Source organism: Schistocerca piceifrons, chromosome 3 (assembly GCF_021461385.2).
Source record: "Schistocerca piceifrons isolate TAMUIC-IGC-003096 chromosome 3, iqSchPice1.1, whole genome shotgun sequence".
In the NCBI taxonomy this organism is placed as follows: domain Eukaryota; kingdom Metazoa; phylum Arthropoda; class Insecta; order Orthoptera; family Acrididae; genus Schistocerca; species Schistocerca piceifrons.
In genome coordinates, this window is record NC_060140.1 from 807,584,922 (window position 1) to 807,601,535 (window position 16,614).

At 42.3% G+C, this 16,614-nt stretch overlaps 1 protein-coding gene and 1 non-coding gene across 2 annotated transcripts in view; one reads left to right on the plus strand and one right to left on the minus strand.

The window, feature by feature from the left end:
* Positions 1–16,614, minus strand: part of LOC124789943 (homeodomain-only protein-like) — a 355,379-nt gene that overhangs the window by 287,087 nt on the left and 51,678 nt on the right. The gene's annotated exons all lie outside the window — the stretch shown is intronic.
* Positions 12,855–12,929, plus strand: Trnak-uuu. Its single transcript has one exon. It is a non-coding gene; the product is annotated as a tRNA-Lys (tRNA).

Consider the following 16,614-nt stretch of genomic DNA (forward strand, 5'->3'; position numbering starts at 1 on the left):
ATGAAACCACAGGTTTTACCCCTGAAGAAATTCTGTTGGACCATAAAAGTAAAAGTATTATTGAAGAGATCTTGCAATTCCCCCCTATTGTAGGAATTAACCTGCATGAGAAAAAAGAGTTAGTTAACAAAAGAATGAAAGAGAAAGCGGCCGCTAGATCTAAGAGGCATGATAATAACCTCAAAACAACTAAATTTAAGCTTGGAGATTATGTTTTAGTAAAGACCCATGAAAAATCTAGCGAAATTAATAATGAAATTTCTAAATTCAAATATATTTACAATGGACCTTTCGAAGTGCAAGGAACTCCACATGCAAATGCTTATTTTCTTGTGTACCCTAGGTCAAGGAAGCCTTTAGGAGTTAGAAATATAGTTGACCTGAAAATGTATGTCCACAGAAACCAATAATGAGTGAAATGTACAATCCTCAGGGGACAATGCACTCTTTGCATTGTCAGGTGTCTGACAAGCATCAGGAACCCGAGTCGTTGCCAGCACTACTTCCATTTCTTTTCGTGCTGCCAACCTTCCTCTTCATCATTCAGAACTTTTACTATCTTCTTTCCTTCTTCTCTATCAGAATAAATTGAAAAGTGTAGAAATAATGTAAGATACTGTGTATTGTTTGTGGACAAGTAAATGGATAAATAATATGGGTACACTAGAAAATGGCCAGGAATAATGAAAGTATAGTGGGTACAGTAAAAAAGGAATAGTTAAAGTAAATGAATAAATGGTTCTATGCAGAAAGATGCAAGTGTAAATAAAGGTAACGTTTAAAGTGAATAATCTAATATGATTAATGTCTATAGATGGTTGTTTGGAAATGGGTAAGAACGGTGATGAAAAATGTTCTGTGTCACAACTAAGGAGATGAAACTGACCAATGTGTATAAGATATGTGAGAGGGACGTGTGTGTCTAGTGCCACAAAGGGTTGACAGAAATCACTTGTAGTAGGATGTAAAATCATTATTCTGATCTTGACATAATTGATAACCTAAATGTGTAATTAAACTGAATGTTGACTTCATAAGAAATATTACTGAGTAAGAAAGTGGGGAGAAAAACCACAAATCTGGGACTCTCAAATAACTCCTAAACATTGCCATTATGCCAAAAATGTCATTTAAAATTATCTTGATTAATGTATATGTTTCCTGATGTTGTCATTTGAAAAGAAATGGTTTTGTTGCCAGTGTCTAATTACTGTTTCAAAGTTACAGGTTTTATGTTTTGTACCATTAAAGCAAATTTTACCAAAGATGTGACATAAAGATGGAAAAACTTGGAGATGATGACTATAAACTGCTCAAAAATATATTATTGGGCAGCAAAACAAGACAAAACAATAAAAATGCTGTGGTCCTGAAGTTGAGGGCTACCAAATATGCTGTGTTAAGCAATAGCCAAAGGACTTGCCATTGTGGGGCAAGGAGTTGATAAGTGGTCATGAACTGCCAAACCTAGAGGATGAGGCAGTGTGTCAATTTAAAAATGTGTTTTTTGTGTATTCTTAATCTAAATTGTGTTTTTGTGTCTAAATGTGTATGTAAAAAGACTGCTAAACCAATAATGGGTAGAATGTGTAACATGGACTGCTAGTGCTGAGGCAAGCAGTGAATTAAGTTAGGTTTTTTTGAGCAATATGTTATAAACTGACTATTCTTATTGAAGTCAGTGAAAAGTTATTATAAAATGTATAAGGAATCTTATTTAAATGGATGTAGATGTTTTGATACTAGGTCTTTTGGCATAACTTAAAGTTTTGGACTGCTTTGTTTTAAAAATACAGCAGTGATGATTAAAGATAGGGTCTGAATAGGTTAATGTGTGTATGTGCAACAAATATTTTGGACTGCTATTAATGAAGAGCAGCATTATAGTTAATTGTTTTGAGAAAACCTTGAAAAGTTACTTTTGTATTTAAAGAGTCAGCTGAAAAAAAGTTCTCATAGCTATTTTGTGTAAATATTTGTGCATATGTGAATGCAAACTGAATTGTTCAATATTTAATTAATTGCTGAACCTTGCAAAAGGTACTATGACCATTAACATGCTTGTGTGTCTGTGAAAACTTACATTTCTTTAAAATTATTGAGAAACTAACTTCTGTTTTGCTAAGTTAAAATGTTGTGTGCTATTGTATATGTGTTTAATTTTTTTATATTATTTAAAGGCTTTACCTATTCTACTTACATGTAGATCAGTTTGTGTACTGTTTGTCAGTTATTTGAACTGTGTGAGGATGAAATGAACATGCTTAAAGATATTTTGTGTAATGATGCAAATTAGTTTCCTTAAACTAGTGTGAATATGAAAATTTCTGTAAATGTATTATTTTGAGAATGTTTTTGGAAGAAATGTATGCATTTCTTAGTATATATACTGTATATTTGTAATATGTGTATTTTTTTTTGTCCCAACTGAAGTTGGATGGTATAATTTTTTTTCTGTAGCCAACACCACTTAGGTGTTATAGATGTTTCCTTGAAGTATCCCTGACGGGAAACTTCAACGAAACATGGGGCATGTGTAACACCACAGCTCTTATGCTGTATGGTTTTATTTTTGCTTTTGTTTTATTTAATGTCACATTGTTGATCTTTTGTAAATGTGTTTAAATCAATAACATAAAATTGTGTACTCTTTTCTTTGTCCAACTTTGATGTCATGATGTGATTGTATGCTGTGTAACATATCTCTCGTTTAAATGCTTTGACCCATTTGGAGGGAACAATACTTACTGTATATGATTGTAATTTTGTGTGAATAATTTTCTGTAGACATGTTAATATGTGAAAATGTTTTGTTTTATTTAATGTATTTGTTTGCTGTTATGTAAATTGCTGATCCTCACTTAGGGTTCTTAGTTAGTTTGTATGTAAATGGTGTAGTGGTTCCCCTCTGGAACGGAAATGCGTAGCACGCGCAAATTGTGGTTGGCATAGGTGGAAAAGGTGGAACTGATAGTAGTCGGAGACGAGCCACCAGTCGGAAAGGAGCTACCAGTCTGTGCACTGTCAATGTAAAGGTGCATATCATGCTGATTCAGAGAGAGGCTTTTACTGCTTCTTTCCAATGCCTCGGATGGGTGGATAAATAGCTGGATCTATTCTGGAATTTGTATGAATCATCGCCATGAAGATACGATAAAGTCCGGCAATTCTACCTGTAATTCCACCTACCAACATGCAGTTGCCACCACATTGCGCAATCACTGTAACGTAATATTATATTGATGTACAGTGAAGGATCAGCCTAATGGATGTGTTAGTGTGCTGAAATATAAGGTAATTCACATCGGAATTTATTTACCTACCTTGATTTTACTCCTCATCATAACACCTCTCAGGGTCCTCTCCGTTTGAAGTAAAGTGATTACCGAGTGTCCTTACTGAAAGTACGTTGAAGCCTAGAGCTTTGTTAAATAATGCCTCTTGAACTTATTAGAAAGGTAGTTAAAGCTAATGTGGTAACAGAGTGAGTTAACGCAAATGTTATTTGTCCAATAATAATTTTCATATTGAAACTGTTGTTTAAAGTGCTGTTACCTCCTTCAAACTTTAGGCTGAGTCTTATAAAGTAAATGATCACGTTGTTGTCGGTAGTAAATTCTAAAAAGGAGAGTCAGTTCCTTGCAATTTTGTCAACATTGTGTTTCGTTGTAGTAAAAGTGAGAAAGCTGCAGTTGTGAAACGTTACATTCTCATGTATGCCAAGTGTTTGTCTCTCTTGTGTGCATATTAACAGTATAAAGACCACTCAGTTTGTGTAAACCCTGAAAGTGATAGTGTTTTTCTGTACCTGTTATAATTTTGAAAATAGTTCCTGCTGCTCTAACTGTTAGCTTCAATCTTAAAACATATGTGTGTTAGAGTTCATTGCACTTGCGTGTTGCTAAGTCTAGTTTGTGTCTGTCGTGTTGTCCATTATAGTTACTTATACCTACTTTCATAAACGAGAATGTTAATCTTTCTCTTGCCTAATTAGGCTGGCGACCGTTTCCCTTATTCTATAAACAGTATAGCTAGGCAAAATTTTGTTTGTCACTATTCCAATATCAATGTAATTCTGACTTTCATTTCCGATAAGCCACTTCCATTAGGAACAATACGGTCAACTTAACAAAATTCCTCTCAGAGGGTAACACTGCTCTGTTGCTTTGTGCCATAGTTACTTTTACAAAAGTGTTTTATGTTACAACCTGCTTCTGGCACTGAGGTTATGGTACAGTAGTTAGCAGACGGGGAGTGTTATAAGTTGACAACAGAATATATTACTTATGATAAATTACGGACTTATTTCATCTGCAGATGAGCATTTTTCATAACTTGAAATTCTTTTGTTGAAGAATTCAATTAATGGAGACAGCAGTTACAGCCCGAACGAGTCATGGAATACGTCACTTCCCTTAATAAACCCAAAAAGACGCCGCTAAAGTACACCTAATAATGATATATATCGATATCCCAGGACAGGTCGACCACGCAGCCATAGATTCAGTTCATGCAAGCTCTTTCCGCTGATCAACGATTCTGGCGCTTGCGTATCTGTGATTTAAAAGGACGGAACAAGAACTATAGCTTCAGTCAGATGACCGAAAGGTATGCCGCCGAAATATTAGAAGAACGAGATGAAGAAGAAGAAACAGAATTTATGCTGCTGCATTCTCAAAATCTAATGGATCAATTTTCGAGCGCCAAAACCACGAATATGCATTTAAGAATAGATGAGCGGTAGGGCATTCGATCCCCTGCTCATTCCCAAATTTGTGCCCGGAGCGTTAACCGCGGCGCCGACTCCTTTAGTCGTGTACTTCAACATGTGCGATGTCTTTGCAAAGTCCAAGAGGTTCTACAGTGACTCGAATTGGCTATCTAAGAATATTACCTCATTTATTAGCATCTGGCAATTACTTGCCGTATTTACACGACAGGCGTTCGATACAGTTCCCCACTGTCGTTTAATGAACAAAGTAAGAGCATATAGAATATCAGACCAATTGTGTGATTGAACTGAAGAGTTCCTAGGTAACAGAACGGAGCATGTCATTCTCAATGGAGAGAAGTCTTCCGAAGTAAGAGTGGCTTCAGTTGTGCTGCAGGGGTGTGTCGTAGGACCGTTGCTATTCACAATATACATAATTGACCTTGTGGATAACATCGGAACTTCACTGATGCTTTTTGCGGATCATGCTGTGGTATATCGAGAGGTTGTAACAATGGAAAATTGTACTGAAATGCAGGAGGATCTGCAACGAATTGACGCATGGGAATGGAAATTGAATCTCAATGTAGCCAAGTGTAATGTGCTGCGAATACATAGAAAGAAAGATCCTTTATCATTTAGCTACAACATAGCAGGTCAGCAACTCGAAGCAGTTAATTCCATAAATTATCTGGGAGTACGCATTAGGAGTGATTTAAAATGGAATGATCATATAAAGTTGATCGTCGGTAAAGCAGATGCCAGACTGAGATTCATTGGAAGCATCCTAAGGAAATGCAATCCGAAAACAAAGGAAATAGGTTACAGTACGCTTGTTCGCCCACTGCTTGAATACTGCTCAGCAGTGTGGGATCCGTACCAGATAGGGTTGATAGAAGTAATAGAGAAGATCGAACGGAGAGCAGCGCGCTTCGTTACCGGATCATTTAGTAATCGCGAAAGCGTTACGGAGATGATAGATAAACTCCAGTGGAAGACTCAGCAGGAGAGACGCTCAGTAGCTCGGTACGGGCTTTTGTTGAAGCTTCGAGAACATACCTTCACCGAGGAGTCAAGCGGTATATTGCTCCCTCCTACGTATATCTCGCGAAGGGACCATTAGGATAAAATCAGAGAGGTTAGAGCCCACACAGAGGCATACCGAAAATCTTTCTTTCCACGAACAATACGAGCCTGGAATAGAAGGGAGAACCGATAGAGGTATTCAAAGTACCCTCCGCCACACACCGTCAGGTGGCTTTCGGACTATGGATGTAGAGGTAGATAGATGTTCCGCATTGTAGGCCGGCCGCTGTGGCCGAGCGGTTCTAGGCACTTCCGTCTGGAACCGCGCGACCGCTACGGTCGCAGGTTCGAATCCTACCTCGGGCATTGATGTGTGTGATGTCCTTAGGTTGGTTAGGTTTAAGTAGTTCTAAGTTGTAGGGGACTGATGACCTCAGATGTTAAGTCCCATTGTGCTCAGAGCCATTTGGACTATTTGAACCCACTTATAGAAGTTGTCCAAACAGAGGTTACGAAACGTTCAGAGAGGAGAGAGAGAGAGAGGGAGAGAGAGAGAGAGAGAGAGTGAGTGATGGCTTCGCTCGTGCCAGCGGCCGCGGACCGCAAAAGAATACGTAAACAGAGGTGGGCGGGGCTTCCTCGCCCACCGCGCCACAGGTTGGCCCACGCGAGACCTGCTCGCCGCGCACATTCCCTTTGACGCGTGCCGCGTGGGAGAACGCACGCACACACACGCGCTGCTTGCTGACGTCAGGTGCTAGGTGGCCGCTCCACCGGGAGTTCGCACTTCCGACTTACAAGGGAAACGCCACTAAACAGAACACGTACTTAGGTCGTCTCCCACACGAATGTAGTACATACTTACATAGGTACACTGTCCACTCACTTTAATGTGACCACCTGTCAAAAGCCTGAATAATCGCCCTTTGCAGCGCGGACAGCTGCGATACTGCAGGAAGAGTGTGAGTGGGTTCAAATGCCTCTGAGCACTATGTGTCTTAACATCTGAGGTCATCAGTCCCCTAGACTTAGAACTACCTAAACCTAAGTCACCTAAGGACATCACACACACATCCATGCCCGAGGCAGGATTCGAACCTGCGACCTTAACAGTAGCGCGGTTCCGGACTGAAGCGCCTAAAACCGCTCGGCCACAGCGGCCGGCAGTGTGAATAGGGCTCTGGAACATACTGACAGCCATGTACAGCTATGTCGACTCGATGTCGCGGTCAACTGCGCTAGGTATCCCGGGTGAGGATACAATGCGCAAACAGTCGATCGATTCGGTTTCAATTCCGGGAGTTTGGTGACCAGAGGAGTACAGTAAAATCATCCTGGTGCTCTTCGGACCACGCATGTACACTGAAAGCTTCGTGACATGTTGCTTTTTCGTACTGGTAGATGCCATCGTGGCGAGGAAAAACAAATTGCGTGTAGGGGTGGACATGGTCTTCAAGGACAGATGCTGATCCAATGTGCCTTCCAGAATGACGAGATCACCCATAGAACGTCACGCAAACATTTCCCAGACCATAACATTCTGAAGGGGGCAGGGGTAAAATACAGGGAGGGAAAGGCTATTTACAATTTGTACAGAAACCACATGGCAGTTATAAGAGTCGAGGAACATGAAAGGGAAGGAGTGGTTGGGAAGGGAGTGAGACAGGGTTGTAGCCTATCCCCGGTGTTATTCAATCTGTATACTGAGCAAGCAGTAAAGGAAACAAAAGAAAAATTCGGAGTAGGAATTAAAATCCATGGAGAAGCAATAAAAACTTTGAGGTTCGCCGATGACATTGTAATTCTGTCAGAGACAGAAAAGGACTTGAAAGACCAGTTGAACGGAATGGAAGTGTCTAGAAAGGAGGATATAAGGTGAACATCAACAAAAGCAAAAAGAGGATAATGGAATGTAGTCGAATTAAATCGGGTGATGCTGCGGGAATTAGATTACGAAAAGAGAGGATTAAAGTAGTAAATGAGTTTTGCTATTTGGGGAGCAAAATAACTGACGATGGTCGAAGTAGAGAGGATATAAAATGTAGACTGGCAATGGCAAGGAAAGCTTTTCTGAAGAAGAAAAATTTGTTATCATCGAGTATAGATTTAAGTGTCAGGAAGTCGTTTCTGAAAGTATTTGTATGGAGTGTAGCCACGTATGGAAGTGAAACATGGACAATAAATAGTTTAGACAAGAAGAGAATAGAAGCTTTCGAAATGTGGTGCTACAGAAGAATGCTGAAGATTAGATGAGTAGATCACATAACTAATGAGGAGGTATGGAATAGAATTGGAGACAAGAGAAATTTGTGGCACAACTTGACCAGGAGAAGGGATCGGTTGGTGGGGCATATTCTGAGGCATCAAGGGATCACCAATTTAGTACTGGAGGGCAGCGTGGAGGGTAAAAATCGTAGAGGGAGACCAAGAGATGAATATACTAAACAGATTCAGAAGGATGTAGGTTGCAGTAGGTACAGGGAGATGAAGAAGCTTGCACAGGATAGAGTAGCATGGAGAGCTGCATCAAACCAGTCTTTGGACTTAAGACCACAACAACAACAACAACAACAACAACAACGTTCGCTCCTCCGGCCTGGACCCTTCCGACGATTGTTGCACGGCGTTCGCGCTCAGACGCTTCAAGTCGTACATGGGAACGTCCATCTGTCCGTTAGAGCATAAAACTTGATTCGATTCATAAGACCACCTGTCGCCACTCGGTGGACGTGCAGTTGCGGCATTGGCAAAGAAATTCCAACCTTCGCCGCCGGTAAACAGCGGTCAGGATCAGGATGGATGCGTGAGCCAGGCGCCTGCTGCGGAGACCCACAGGCACCAGCGTTCACTGAACGGTCATCGAGGAGAGACTGGTGGCAGCTCTTTGTTTCAGTTCGGCGGTCAGTTGCTCAACAGTTGCTCGTCTATTCGCCCGTACACATCTCGGTTCCCCCTCTCTTCTATGGCCGTGGTGCACATCTGATGCTCGGCGCCCGTTTTAGAAGCGCCATTTCGCACCATGCATGGTATACATTAACCATGCGGCCACGCAACTGTTTACAAACTTAGATGCTTCGGAAACGCTTCCATCCTTGGCCCCAAAGCCAAGGACCATGCCCTTTGGGACGTCAGATAAATCGGTCCGTTTCCGCATTACAACGACTGAACTGTTTTCTGCGAATGCCGGACAATTGCCACGCCGGACATTTGCCACACTTGCCCCTTCGCCAGGTAGCTTGAGTAGCGACCCCTCAGGTAAGGGACGCCCTTCCTCGTACTACTTCTGTCCGCTTTCAAACCGCCGTCTCCACACCTCACTCGAGACAACCAGTCCGTAAGGGACCTTCTTCTTAGACATCTTGGCGAAATACAGAAGTTCTTTTCAGAAACTTTGGGGAAACGAAAGCAATACCGACAATTATGTCAGTATGTAATTAGTTCTGCCAAGTATAAATATAGACACCTCTGTCTGTACGCTTACTGATTGCGATAGAAACAGTCCATCGGCGGGGGAGCAACAAGAAAGGAACGATGTAAAGAGAATGCGAATGTACGCTAATAATTTCTTTTTCCCTACTTTAATAACTACAACCGCATGCCCAAAAGACAATAAGGAAAGAAGAAATGGTAATGTGAATGTTTGAAAAGAAGAACGACATACTCCATATTAATTTACCCCTATCTCTTGCGGCGAAACATTAGTTAATTATGTGTAGCGGGACAATGTTCAAAACATGACTGAAAATACGTTCACTAAATAGAGATAAGAACATCTATGATTGGCATGTCATCTAAAGTTGACGTACAATTTTAAAATGTTAGAAATAAGGAAATGAAGTAATACGGAATGCTATACTTGCAACGTACATTGTTGTTCTACATTGTTTAGCTCTGGTATTTACAGGGTCGCAGAGAAAGCGAAGCAAGAAGCACAACTTAAGGAAAAATAATGTAATGTGTGATTCAGCTCACAGGCGACATTAAAGCAGATAGTTCCTGTGACTTAGTATGGGCAGAGGTTATGTTCGACTACCGGAATAAATTAGTTCAAATGGCTCTGAGCACTATTGGACTTAACATCTGAGGTCATCAGTCCCCTTGAACTTAGAACTAATTAAACCTAAGTAACCTAAGGACATCACACACATCCATGCCCGAGGCAGGATTCGAACCTGCGACCGTAGCGGTCACGCGGTTCCAGACTGAAGCGCCTAGAACCGCACGGCCACACCGGCCGGCAATAAATTAGTAACTGGCTCTTTTTACTGACCCCCGGTCTCAGATGAAACAGTTGCTGGACAGTTCAAAGAAAACTTGAGTCTCATCACAAATAGGTACGCTACTCATACAATTATAGTTGGCAGTGACTTCAGTCTAACTTCAGTATGTTGACGAAAATACATTTTCAGACCCCATTGTAAATAGATAACAACTTCCGTAATTGTTCTAAATGCTTTTTTAAAATTATTTTGGACAATTAATTCACGAGGCCATTCATATTGTAAATGGTTACGAAAACACACTTCACCTCTTAGCCACAAATAATCCTGAGCATCACGACGGATACAGGGATTAGTGAACACATAGTCGAGTGAGGCTCAGTTCCGTAACAAAGAAATTCACCAAAACTAAACGCGAACTATATCTATTTATAAAAGCAGCTAAAAATTCGGTTGACGTCTTTCTAGGAGACAGTCTCCAATCCTTCCAAACTATGTAAATTCAAAGAAATAGTATCAACAGCACTCGAGAGATTCATACGAAATAAGTTAATAAGAAAAAATGTTCAAATGTGTGTGAAATCTCATGGGACTTAACTGTTAAGGTCATCAGTCCCTAAGCTTACACACTACTTAACCTAAATTACGCTAAGGGCAAACACACACACCCATGCCCGAGGGAGGACTCGAACCTCCGCCGGGACCAGCCGCACAGTCCATGACTGCAGCGCACTAGACCGTTCGGCTAATCCCGCGCGGCAGTTAATAAGAGACGGAACTGATCCCCCACAGTACACAAAACACGACAGAAAGCTGCTGCAGGAGCACCGAAAAAGTCGCGTATAATTTAGACGAACGTAAAAACTGGAAGTTTTACTGAAGCTCGAAATTTGGTGCGGACTTCAATGCGAGATGCATTTAATAGTTTCCACAACGAAAGTCTCTCTGGAAATGTGGCGGAAAATCCAAAGGGATTCTGGTCCTATGTTAAGTAAACCAGGGGAAAGGCTCAGTAAGTACCGTTACTGCACGACAGCGATGAGGAGGGGGAGAGGGAGACAAGGGACCCAACCCTTCGGAGCAGGTAAAATCGTGGCAAATGTCCGCACACCGTTTTCTGCATTTCCCTCCCATCGCCCCCCCCCCCCCCCCCCCACGACGACACTCATTATATACCCTCCACTGGCAATGATGCCATCTGCCACATGTGAATGTTTATTACACGTTCACGTCGAACATAGCCTTTGGGGAGTGGTCAGGTTAATGACAGGACCGTTTACAACGAATGCTGTTCTAGTATAGTACCAGTCACAAGCGTTTTAGAGAAATCGAGGTTCAAAGTTTTGCGAGCCTGTTGACTACCGTAAGAAAGCCCCAGTCTTCGGCCAGCGGCGTCGACGTAACCGGTCGTGGTGGCAGACTTCAAGTCGCCTCCAGTTTCCAGTTTAGTCATTTTTTTTTTCTTAACCTTCTACGAGACACTTGTACCGCCTGCCAAGTCAAAAATTTTGTGAACATCACGATCATAAACATCTATACGATCAGAAGTATCCGCACACCCTTATATAATGCGGAACTGATCAAAAAAATGGTTGAAATGGCTCTAAGCACTATGGGACTTAACTTCTGAGGTCATCAGTCCCCTAGAACTTAGAACTACTTAAACCTAACTAACCTAAGGACATCACACACATCCATGCCCGAGGCAGGATTCGAACCTGCGACCGGAGCAGCAGTGAGGTTCCGGACTGAAGTGCCTAGAACCGCTCGGCCACAGCGGCTTATGTGATTGTGAAGTGGAAACCCGAAGCAACAATTACAGCGAAACCAAGACCAAGAACACCTCGTGTACTAATGACAGGGACCACCGAGCATTGCGGTGGGTGTTCGGAAAAAAACGCATGAAATCAAGTGAGTTCCAGAGTGCTACCAGCAGTCCAGATAGCTCAATTACTGTGCGTAGGGAGTTAATGGATTACAGTGATCGAGCAGCTCGTCAAAAGCCCGTCCAGAGTCAAGACCTGGATACTTTTGGGATGATCAGATTTGATCCCATGGAGAAGAAGATGCGCCCAGTGAGTATTTTTTTCAAGCAGTAAATGGCACGGCAATCAGTCGCCAATAATGTTTATGGCATGTCAAGATTTCTGTCACTGGGTGCCCACCTTCAATGCAGTAAATGTAAGATAACATTAAAATCGCGTATATATAAAACATAATCGAAACTGGACTATTAATGTTACAGGTTGATCGAATCTGGGTATGCAACAACTTTATTTGCCACCGATTGCTGTACACTTCACTGCTTGATCGTTGGGCTAAGTTAGAACGCCGATTTTGCTCCAGACCCCAGTTACCAGCATCACTATCTTCTCTGGTGTTAGCTCTTGGTGGGTTGCCATTCGTCCACAGACATTCGGACACCTCACTGGAAGTCCCCATAAGGGTTCACCTCACAATAAAGGCGAAGGGTGACCACAACCAAATCTGCCTCGTGATGACTGGGTGTTGTGTGATGTCCTTAGGTTAGTTAGGTTTAAGTAGTTCTAAGTTCTAGGGGACTGATGACCGTAGATGTTAAGTCCCATAGTGCTCAGAGCCAACACAACCAATATTCGTGTGCACTAATAGGTGTCTGGATACTTTTGATCACACAATGTACTTTATGACGACTTCAAGACAAACATTGTAAGTATTATACGTTCTCGTCCCTAGTGTATCTGAAGAATATATGACGGTAGTATCTGTTCCCGAAAGAACAGTTACCGTGGATGACCATGCAGCTTTGCTAGAAATGAAATGATAATTAAATGGACACCCTAGCTGCAAACAGGCGTTGATGTACTTCATTGGGGAGCGTGCAAGGGATAAGTCCCTGCAGACGCACTATCCTCTGTGCCCGCGGTGGCTCAGATGGATAGAGCGTCTGCCATTTAAGCAGGAGATCCCGGGTTCGAGTCCCGGTCGGGGCACACATTTTCAACATGTCCCCAATGAAGTACATCAACGCCTGTTTGCAGCTAGGGTGTCCATTTAATTATCATTTCGTATCTGAAGAAGACGAACCTGCAAAGCAATAAATATAAGTAATTCGTGACGTACACGTAACTATTGCAAGGATCGGAGGAAAAATTTCAAAATGTGGTCAATCATAACGAATTATTAACGCTACATGTAAACATCACTACACCCTGTTGCACTCCCTTGGAGTACTCTCAAAATTAACTTCACGCTGTCGATTTCGTTCCGTTAACACTTAACCCCGGCAACATAAAAAAAGAAATCAGTTCTAAAATTTTTCACATAATTAATCTTCATTATCAAAGTAAGTAACGAATACAAAAAGAAATCGAAAAAAGTCAGCAATCTATTGTTTTAAAGCGGCGGTTTCACTACGGAACCACTAAGTCTTATAGTTTTCAACTACCTACCATTTCATGTCTCATATTTGAAAGCAAATTCGCATTTTTCCTAGACGCATTCCCACATCTTCAGACTTACATGAACTCATAATATCTAACACAAACTATAGTTGTAAATAACAAGCAAAAATTGGTTTAAAATTTAATAAATTTTGTATCAAAACTATATACTGCCCAAGTGGTTTCACTTCGAAACCACTCATAATAACGGCAGTATTGCCTCATATTTGTGTTGCAGTAGCTTCTGATACAGTTACTTTGTCAGTCATCTCCTTAACAAGGCCGCTGTTAAAAAAGAACAAGAAGAAAAAATACCTGCGTCACAATTTTCTACAGCCACGTAGCACAGTCTCCGCGCCGACTGTTGCTTTGAACGCTATAAGTTACTGCTTCAATGGACCACATTCGTAGGAGTACCTCAATTTTCCACTATATGTCCCCGTCTTGTAACATCATTGGTGGTTTCATGCCAAAGGCAGTGACATTTCAAAAATAATAATAATAATAATAATAATAATAGTAGTAGTAGTAGTAGTAGTAAAATGGTTCTTTCAGGCAGAAACCGCTGGTGCGCAAAGGATTAAGAACTGCTTGTTGAGTTCTGCCTGCTAGGAAGTCCCAATCCAGTCACGAATCTCGTCCAATACTCGAAAAGCTATTTAGGGAGTAAAATAACTGATGATGGTCGAAGTAGAGAGGATATAAAATGTAGACTGGCAATGGCAAGGAAATCGTTACTGAAGAAGAGAAATTTGTTAACATCGAGTATAGATTTAAGTGTCAGGAAGTCGTTTCTGAAAGTATTTGTATGGAGTGTAGCCATGTATGGAAGTGAAACATGGACGATAACTAGTTTGGACAAGAAGAGAATAGAAGCTTTCGAAATGTGGTGCTACAGAAGAATGCTGAAGATTAGGTGGGTAGATCACGTAACTAATGAGGAGGTATTGAATAGGATTGGGGAGAAGAGAAGTTTGTGGCACAACTTGACTAGAAGAAGGGATCGGTTGGCAGGACATGTTCTGAGGCATCAAGGGATCACAAATTTAGCATTGGAGTGCAGCGTGGAGGGTAAAAATCGTAGAGGGAGACCAAGAGATGAATACACTAAGCAGATTCAGAAGGATGTAGGTTGCAGTAAGTACTGGGAGGTGAAGAAGCTTGCACAGGATAGAGTAGCATGGAGAGCTGCATCAAACCAGTCTCAGGACTGAAGACCACAACAACTCGAAAAGCTCGTAGTTTGTACCCGTAATGGCTCTAGTGGCCTTTCACCAGCATATAAGTAATTTTGTTGAATTTTCCTGGGAGATTTTAACTGTGTGTCGGGCTGGGACTCGAACCCGGAACCTTTGCCTTTTGCGGACATATTCTCTGTGACTGAGTAGTTCAGGTACGACTCAGCATCCACCTTCGCAGTTTTACTTGCTCAGAAAATGTCACCTACACTCCGCTGGAGAGTGAAAAATCCATTCTGGAAATAAATTTGTTGTCGCTCTTAGGCAAATACTGCAATTGCTGGTTTATCTTATACACTATGGAATTGCCGCGCGGGCAGACGCCTTGCCATAGTTCGCGCGGCTCCCCCCGTCGGATGTTCGAGTCCTCCCTCGGGCATGTGTGTGTGCGTGTGTGTGTGTGTGCGTGTGCGTGTGCGTGTGCGTGTGCGTGTGTGTGTGTGTGTGTGTCTGTTGTCCGTAGCGTAATGTAGTTTAAGTTAGATTAAGTACTGTGTAAGCCTAGGGACCGATGACCTCAGCAGTTTGGTCCCATAGAAGTTACCACTAATTTAAAAAAAAATGAAATGGAGTTGTCCTGGGGTTGTTATGTGGAGGTATGTGCACGAAATCGTAACGTTGCGGGTAGGGATGGTACTAGCGACAGATAGTGGCCAGGCTAGCATACTTTCACGACCACGCGGGACTCCAGCTGGTGAGCATAGAACTAATGTCGTGTAGCGAACGTCAGAAGGGCGAGGTTAGGACGTGACCTGCCCGTGACCAAAACATGTTGGTGGATCGCGCTCCGCTTTCACAGCATCCTACAATCTCGGCGTCCCACCATCCCGACCCACCACTGCCGGCGTCGCCTAAAACGCGAAAGGCGCACACTCAGGTACGAGTTGCGGCCTGGTACGCCGGTGTTGGCTCTGTGGCGGTTTCTTCTGGTTTCTGTGCACCGCCTACGCGGAGCCGGTTCGCGTGTAAGGTTTCACTGTGCCACTAGTGGAGTGCCGCACGGTCTCCCGGAAGCTAACGCCGTCCGGGCGGCCTACATGCAAGGTCTCCAGGGGAGATGTAGGTGCCGATCCACGAGGAGATCACAGTAAGGCCCGACGACGATTTCTGACAAATCTTTCTTAAGCTAGGAGTGTGCTTCAACTTCCTTTCTTCTTTCCTCAAAGCTTCCGTAGGGAGGAGCGAAATCATACTCGCGCATGCAACCACAATTCTTGCACTCTTTGGTGACGTGCATAGCGCGCAACAAATTTCGCGACCTATTGATCAGTAGATTTACTCGGAAACACTGGATTAATCCTATGCACTGCTAAACTATTACATCAATCTAAATATCGGCCGTCAGCCTCGCTTTGATCCACGGGACAGGGTTAAACTTTTCACTTCTCCGAAGTTAATTATAGCTCTGTAGCGAAAATTATCAACGCTAGAATAGAATCCCAGATTGGGGTCGACGAATAACAGAATGGGTTCTGTGTCAGAAGATCATGCACAGACAATATGTTTTGTCTATGACAGTTCGCGGTCAAAGATTAGCAAACACATATGGTTTTCATTGAAGCCTATAATAGCATTCCCATGTAAGAGAATGGATTGAGTCGTTTATAAGTTCAAGCTGTTAGTCCTTTATACAATGGCGCAAGTTGTAGAATTGATGGCTCTAAGCACTATGGGACTTAACATCTGAGGTCATCATTCCCCTAGACTTAGAACTACTTATACCTAACTAACCTAAGGACATCACACACATCCATGTCCGAGGCAGGATTCGAACCTGCGACCGTAGCAGCAGCTTGGTTCCGGACTGAAGCGCCTAGAACTGCTCGGCCACGGAGGCCGGCTGTGTAGAATTGAAATAGGTGCAAAAATATCTGTAGAAATTTAATGACCAAATAGTTACGACAAAGACGCACGATAGCACCTATATTATTTTAAATACTATATACTCAAAATACTTTCAAATATTCCGGGGTGATAATTAACAAAGATGGCTCCAG